The sequence below is a fragment of the Metopolophium dirhodum genome, chromosome 1 (genome assembly GCF_019925205.1).
Source record: "Metopolophium dirhodum isolate CAU chromosome 1, ASM1992520v1, whole genome shotgun sequence".
Taxonomy (NCBI): Eukaryota; Metazoa; Arthropoda; class Insecta; order Hemiptera; family Aphididae; genus Metopolophium; species Metopolophium dirhodum.
The window spans coordinates 102,375,246-102,384,408 of NC_083560.1; the positions used below are offsets into that span (position 1 = coordinate 102,375,246).

At 26.7% G+C, this 9,163-nt stretch overlaps 1 pseudogene; it reads right to left on the reverse strand.

Annotated features, from left to right (window-relative positions):
* Positions 1–325: 325 nt before the first annotated feature.
* Positions 326–7,038, reverse strand: LOC132948994 (E3 ubiquitin-protein ligase TRIM63-like; annotated as a pseudogene).
* Positions 7,039–9,163: the final 2,125 nt, after the last annotated feature.

Here is a 9,163-nt window from a genome sequence, read left to right on the forward strand (position 1 = left end):
TGCTTGGGAAAAACAAAATAAAAATTAAGGGGAAAACGGGCATTTTTACTCAAAATCGATTTTTGTCGTACCTAACTCCAAAACAAATAAACGTATATTCATGAAATTTCCATCGGTTGCTTATATTAGCATTTTCTATACACGATAAAATTTTTAAAATATTTTGATTTGTTTTGAACTGTTAACGGACATTTTAGTTTCAAAATGTTTAGTTTTTTTTTTCTATGAATGTCAATTAAATTCCTAATATTGTAGCCATATTTAAATTGGTAATTTATTTTCTCTATTAGTACCTAAAATAGGTGGTTAGTAAAATAGTTAACGATTAATAATAAATAAATAATACAATTTTCTGGAAAAATATGCGCATAATGTTTTGACATATTGTAGAAACATTGTTGAAAGATCCCGAAGCTTTTATATATTTTTGTGGCTTATAAATTGCAATTCTTTTAACGACTACAAAATAATATATAGTCAATATTATAAACTAAATTATCATTTATCAACCAATTAATATTGACAGCATTTTAGGACTTTTCGTTTTTTAAATTTATAATATATAAGGTATTAAAAAATATACAGGTGATTTTTTAAGCTAGATTTCCTTGGTTTTTTTTGTTATTTACTCAAATTCTTATTTTTACAATTTTTAATTATCCGTTAAGACCATAATATTATTAAATTTCTGACATTTTTTGTACCAACTGCTTACTTAAGGAATGTCTTGAGACAATACAAACATCTAATTTTTAAATGAAAACTCCCCTTTTTGCAATTTATTTAGCGGAAATTCTAATGAGTAAAGTTTTTGAGTTATTAAAATGTTTATGCTAAGGATAATAATCCTTAAAAATGGTTTTATAAAAATATAAACTATATGTAATATTAGATAGATGTAGATAAAAATAATTATGTAGTATTTATTGGTATCATTCTTACAGATTATTTATATTGTTAGATCAGTAGTAATAACCAACATTTTAAAATCATCTAAGCCTCCATAGGTATGTATCTACTTAACCCATTATGATATGAATTGGACACTATAATAGTAGGTATATAATTTGTATACTAAGAGCCGTATTATATTCTTGAGAATCGGCTATATGAATACAGCCCTAAGTTACATATAACTTAAGAACTACTTAATCGAATTTTGATTTAGACACATCAAATTTTTAAAAAAAAGTGTGCATTGTCAAAGGATCATCCTTAAGTGGTTATAAAAGAATCTAAAATATTCGAAATATGGTCTTTAATTTCAAATGTATATTTAAAAATTCCAAAAATCAGAATTTGAATACATGCATAATTTAAGCGTACAAACAGAGCGAGCATGCTTAAAAAATCATACTATATAATATAGGTAGTATAATAATATTATAGTGTAGGTATACTCAGTACTCACATTCGATTAACTTACGCAGGTTATATCGTCAAACACAACTGTTAATTCAATACAATTTGTAGTAGTTGAATCCAATCCACTAATGTCAATTATATGAAACATTTTCTGACACTTGACAGTTGATTGTTGACTAAACTATAATAAATTATATAATTATCCCGTAAATTATAATAGCCAAAATAACGTGATTGTAAAGTTGATACATTTTCTTGGTATAAGTGCTAAAATATAGGTACTGCTAATAATGTACTAATAATGTAATAAATCAAAAAATTAGAACTCGACCGATCTTCATTATTGTGCGATTCTTACGAATTAATGTGGTAGGTACGTAATATTATTTTAACGTTTTATTATTGTGGTGTAGAAAAAAAAAACATAAGAAACCACTATATTGTACCTACGCAAAGTTCTTTACCATTTGTGTGATACCTAAATGTGATTATTCGATAAAAAGTTGTAATAAATTACTCCCGATTGCAATCTGGAAGTTTGTTTATAATGCAGGCATACATTATAATATGATATTACCTATATCAATAACGAACTTCACACGTCATATTAATTTAATATTTTGTTTTTTTTTTGTCTAAAAGTATTATTAATGGCATAATTCCCAATTAGTTATAGAAACCTTATAGTTATCCGATAACATTTCTAAAAACATATTTAAGAAGACGTTTACTTGAAATCAACTTTCTAACATTTGTTAGTTAATTATTAAAATCAATATATTATCGATATTTTAAAATTAAAAAATTTAATTTTGAAGTATTTAAGCGTCAAAAAAGTGAAAAAGTAATTTTTAATAAGCTTTATATCAATTAATTTAAACATGTTTTCAGAATTGTTTCACTAGGACAGTCGGAACAATTGGCAGATGGGTACATTTTTGTAGAAAACACAGGTGAGATTGAATTCCTTAAACATCAGTACCTACATATATATTATTACAAATTACAATGTTAGATGTACTTCATATATTTAAATGATATGCGGGCCGCGTACTTTATCATGTCTAGATCTGCCTTGTTTTCCTTTTTCAAAGCAGATTCAGAAAAATACAAATAGAAATCGTATTTTTTTTTTCAATTCCTCCATTAGCAATTTATTTTTAGTCAAATGCTCCAACTTTACTTTATAATACGATTCCACATAACCCATCATTTTATCTTCGCTCATTTTCAATTCGCCACGAAACCTGTAACGTATAATATTATTTTGTTAATTAGAAGATCGACACTTATGAAAATCGAGTCATAATCATAATATTATCATAACATTACATTATCATTCTATTATAATAATTATTATTATGATAATAATTTATGTTATTGTACAACACATACACAAGTGTATATTTTACACGACACATGTTTATAATATGCATTTGTACTCGTAATATGTTTATACATATAATATTATAGACTAATTTTTGTCTTAATACACTGCTGACTGCTGTGTTTAATATTAATACAAGTTATTGAATTAAAACATACATTTATATGACTAAGATAATATTATAGGTATAACTAAATAGCACAGCTGGATTAAAAACGAGATTTTTAACAGAATGGGTGATTATTTAGACGCGTCTATGTACGATAATGACAGGAAGGCAGGTATAGGTAATCATTTTCGATAACCGATATAGGAACGAGTAACGACAATAATTATCATTTATTATATTTTTATATGTGAGATGTATCTTTATTATTATTATTATTATTACTATCATGATTATTAGAAATTATTTTGTGGTAGCCGGTAGGTATAATATATATAATATTTATAGGTAGCCAGGTATGTATATGTTCTTTGTTGGGTTTTTTATGGTATTAAAATCTCAGGTCTTATTATAAATTGTGTATTTTACAAAAACAATAATTATTAACAATATTATATTAATAGTTTTAATTTATTCTGTGTTTATATTAAGAAGATATACGTTTTAAGCAGTTAAAAATGATATCAGAAGTCGTAATAGTAGTAAGTTATTATCAGTTTTATCTTTTAACTGTGATAATGGTTTACAGTTATTTAAAAAAAAGGCTCTGCTGAGATATACCCCCATTCCCTCACCACAATCAAAATTATGCCACTGGACAAAATGTTACTATAGTTTTCAATAATTACACAAGTGGGTGCAAAATGGAGATGTACGCTACATTGGAGTCGTGTACCTACCACCTATAGTACCTACAACAGCTACAAACTACTTCAAAACAGTATAGGTATCAGTGAAGATGTAAAAGTTCTTTTAAAATGGGTTATCGAACATGAACATTCACTGCTTAAAAATTTAATGAAAGAACCGATTTATAATATTCTGAACCCTTATTAAAATTAATGGGTGAAATAGTTCAATCAAATGTCGCATTCAATGTAACATTGAACGATGTAAATAATTTCATTCGTAGATGTATTTATCGTTCGAAAAAAAAAGCGCATTCACAACTACCTAACCTATTTATTTTTCTAAAAAAATAAAAAATTACAAACATTTAAAAATTATGAGGTTTTGAAGTACCTATATTATATGTATTTAAATTATAATTTTTATAAAATTCCTATACCGTTGTTATTTTGGCTAGCCGCCGGCCGTTACGTATTGGTATGTACACTTTATAACTTTTTGAGGGCAGAATATAAATCTTAGTTTACGCACAATCTATTACCTACGTTGAGAAAATTCAAAATTGCTATTAGAGCTTAAATGGGTATACCCATAGGTACCTAGATTTTTTTCAAATATATTTTGTAATAATATGGGTTAGGTATGTCTACTCAAGTACCTACTGGGGTACCTACGTAGGTTAGGTTATAGTAGTTAGATAATAATATGATAATATGTAAGTGCGAATATTTCATATTTCATACTTAATATTAAAATTGTCTACATTTTACTGAATTATCCATTAGGTGATATGCTTACTCAACAAATTTTTTCTGTATTTCTTCTTTTATTTCACACTTCTGCGTTCTTAACGTATTTATATTTAACGCTAAGCATGATTTTACTTAATTCGTAAAATTTGATTTTTCACTGTTAAAAAAAATATATAGGTATATATTATTCGTAAAAAATTCAAACAATATAACAAAAAATATTGTCGAAGTGCATACTATAGGGTTTAAAAAAAAAACTAATTATATTGAATTATAAACATTTTAACCAACCCATAAGTTAACTTTATTTTTGATTAAATTTGAACGGATCTCCTCCATAACTTTGCTTTTAGTTTTACAACGGTGAGTTCTATCACTAATTGGCACAGTGCACAATGCGGTTATTGCATTTAGTACAATATGCCTCAATGTATTTCTGTAACGTAAATAATTATAAAACTGAATTATATTATGACAATATTACAATAAAGTTACGACTCATTATAAGATTTATTTTTAAAACATTTAAAATAAACATAAATTATTATACAAAAAATATACTTAACGAAAAATATTTTCAACATATTTTCAATTAGATTACCTATAATTGGTATTTTTTATTATAATATTTTTGAGAATTGAATTAGTTCTTAAAACAGTTAACGCATTTTTATAAAAAGAAAATAATATTGTTACATATTATATTTTGGATTAGACGTTTGCCCGTTTGCGTCAAACGTAATTGTACGTGATTTGTGTTTTATTAAAAACAAAGATATATTACAATTCCTTATTCATATATAGGTACTTGTACTTACATCATCGCAATTTGGACATGGGACTTTCGATATAGTGTATTGACCATACTCTTCTTTTTGGTACTCATCTATATAATTATTTCTTAAAATACTCTTAAAACATAATATGAATGAAAAATTAAAACCATACTTATATTAATATAGGTATTAAATATAATAGTATATTTATTTAGTTAATATTTTATACAGGTGCAATTTGTGAGTGGTGGAGAGGGTGTGACTTAATGCTGTATCGCCAAGAGGTATTGAAATGATGTCAATAAATCAATTAATCATCAAATGTAATTATTAACTGCGTGTTAAAATGTTACCTAATTAAGTAACCCCTCCACTACTGGCCATTGTTTTCCATTAAATTGCACACGTACCCTCAGTATACAATAGGTAAGTACAAGCTGGGTATATAATATATATATTATAAAACTTATGATTACTTCATCAAATTGTTCACAAAATAATGTACAATTTAAGTCTTTTTGAAATGTCAGTTACCACTCCACAATCGCATACGAATTGACCTATATAAACAATAAAAAACATGATAAACAAACTTGTACTACCGTTATAAAGTAAATCAAATATAAGTAATTCTATGCATTTTTTGAACTCGAATACAATTAATTGCATTGAAGTATTCTAAATATTATATTTTTTATTCATACAAAAATGCATCCTTCAGTCTTTGATATTATTCATATAATAAGACATAGGTTGTAGGTATAACTATATATTATTATTTGTAACAAAAAAAAAGTTTGTATTCGAAACCATTGCTTCAAAATGTGTTTTTAATATTTCACACGCAAATTAAATAGATCATGACGATCAACTGATGTATTCAAAAAGTTATTTATAGACATAATTCCATAAATAAGAGTTATACTTTTTTATAGAATTATATTATAAGTATCTACTTAATAAAATATGTTCTTTAATGACATATTTATTATCCGTAATAAATAGGTTGTAGGTATGTCCTATGTACTGCAGGTATATTTAGAATACATGATTGATAATATTATATAGAATACTATTCAAAATAAACTGCACCCAATATAACAAAAAGGTGGAAAAGTGGGTATACCGCTCTGCTTTACAGTAGTTGTCGGGCATGTGATTGTAATTATCGTAAGAACTAAGTAATCAAACTAAATAATATAAAAAATAAATGCTAATATAAACATTTGGTGAACATTTCAAGAGTTTATTTGTTTTTGTATTGTAAAATATCAATTGATAAATTGAAAAAAATCGATTGATTGGAATTCGTTAATTTACCATTAAAAAGGTATACTATCGTAAAACTGTTAAATTCAAATAGGTACTCATAACAAATTAATATTACTTTCCGGTAACGTGTTTATTAAGGTTAAGGTTACCTACACTTGTTATCTGTAGGGAATCATCTATTAAATTTTTAAATGTTAGCTACCTATCACCTATGAAAAGAAAATTTTTTATAAATTTCTAACTGAAAAATAATTAACAAATTTTCGGAATTTTTTCAACATTTTAATTTCATATAATCTATACTCCGTCAGCTTACATTAGTGCTACACGAGTTAAAACTATTGCAATTAGGTAGGTACATAATATTAAAATTGTTGACCAAACTTTACATATTATAATCATTGATATTGTATAGGTATATGATGAATATTGTCTTATGTCTTTAATGATTAAAATTTAAAACTATGTATATAATACATATTATAGATAAGCCGATAAGCAGAATATTAAGAACACCTTACCTGTTTTGTCAAAACCCAAATCAATACATTTGTTGCATACGCCATGGAGGCAATTCAATAATTTTGAAGTAGTGTACAAAAGCTTTGTGTAAGTCACATAATATATGTTCAATTCCCAAAGTTGTTTGGCACTCACGGTGAGCTTGCATTTATTTCTGCCAGACTCCATTACAAAGGTACTCTGTAATTAAAAAATTGTATGTTTATTCATTATTGTAATACATTTTGTAGGTACCTGCTAGCATATCATTATTTAATAATATTTATTACAAAAAACTACGTGAACAAGGTGGGATCGGCAGTTATCGTAATTTATGAATAATATAGATTATATAGACAATAGAGTTTGGTATTATAATGGTATTAAAGCCGTACCGATGTAAAATGATGTACAAAATAAATGTAGGTAGGTATCTTATAATTTTTCTTTATAAAAATATTTACATATTCCCTTTTTCACGAACGCCGTTCTTAAATATATATTAAGTTGCAATTATAATGTTCTCGGCACAGTCATCTCGGTCATCACTATATTCTTTCAGCATTATTCATTATTTAGATTACAGACCGCAGTATTGGCCGTTCGGCACGCGGCACGCCCCGCCCTTTTCTCCAGTACCACTACTCACTTCTAACTATTATAATAGTCAATAAATAATAATAATACTATAGTCGGTTTAAGTCGGTACCATCCTATTCAACCCACTTTAACGATTATTTAGCTATCAAATAGCTATCTCATAGGGTATATGAGTTTATCAGTGGCTTCATTTGGGGGCTGCAGAATTTTCCCCTCCCCCATTTGACAATTTCAAAAAATACTGAGAATTTTCAATTTTGACCTCCGGAATGCAATAACTTGATTCACTTTCCTATATCAGAAAAGATGCGTAAGTACTTACTATAGTAAATCGGAGCATTTTTACTACCCTAAAAGTTGACAACAGCAGAAAAAAAAACACACACATCATTGTATAAAACCAATATATTTATTGATACGCTTAGAACCTAAAATGTCAAATGTCTATAAATAGCTCAAAAAAATGTTCATGAAAAAATATTGAATTTATATAACGTAATAAATTAACATGTACCTATATACAGTGAGATACTGAGATCAATAGTAAATATTTATAAATTTAAATATAACAACTTTATACGTTTGCGCACCGTTTTGACAATATCCCATATAGAAACATACAATTTGTAGTTAAATCTATAAAGTTTTAATAGTTTTATACAATAATGATTTTTATGTAGGTAATGTTTATAAATTATAAGACATAAATAAAATTAATAAGAATAAATTAATAATATATTTAAATCATGCTAAACTTTTTATTTAAGTTCATGAGTTCTTTACCAAATACTTTTCTGTGATTGATTGGTATACACGGTAAGCTTTTGGTATAGGAGAACAATTATTTTTAGTTCTATACTCTATTTCCCGTAAGTTGACCCACTTTTTTTTTGCGCACGCTGCAAGAGTATGATGGTGAAAACGTTGTGACAATATAGCTCACTTCTGTAGTTATACAGTCTCATGTCGCGAAACACCACGGTGTATACGTAGTGAACTATAATATTGTCACAACATATTCAATACATCATGTACACCGTGTGTGCAAAAATAAAAGTGGGTCAACTTACGGGGAATAGATTATAGCTTAAATAAAAACGAAAAAAAACAGAAATTAACTAAAATATCTAGGTTTTTGTTAGTGGCGTGTATCATCATAAATCATAATCATGCAAAGAAATGCAAAAAAGTAAAAATAATTTTTAAAAAACTGGGAATAAGCATATTTTTAAAAAAAAAAACACTTTCAAATTTCATAATTTGTGAATCGAACGGGTTGTAATATTACATACATTTCCATAACACTCTGCTTCATGTTGTGTCAATAACCATAATAATAAGAAAATGATATAAGTGATAAGTCCCGATCCCTGCTAATAAATAATAATCATATTTTATGACTAACACAATATTATATTATACAGATACTTACACGCGAGTGTTCAAATCACCTACTCCATCTTCGTATTGGTATTCTTATAATTGGATGCACAGTAGCGTCATTTTAGTTTTTAATAGAGGAGCAACATTTTTGATCAGCCAAACATAGGTAACTTATAAAACAACAGATGACCGGTTGATTCGCTCGCAAGAACATATTAATAATAATTATGTTTCATTTCATTTCATAAAACACACACACATATAGGTAGGTACTTACCAACTTTCATGCACGTCCACGCATATATGCGTCTATATTATATTCCAACTATTA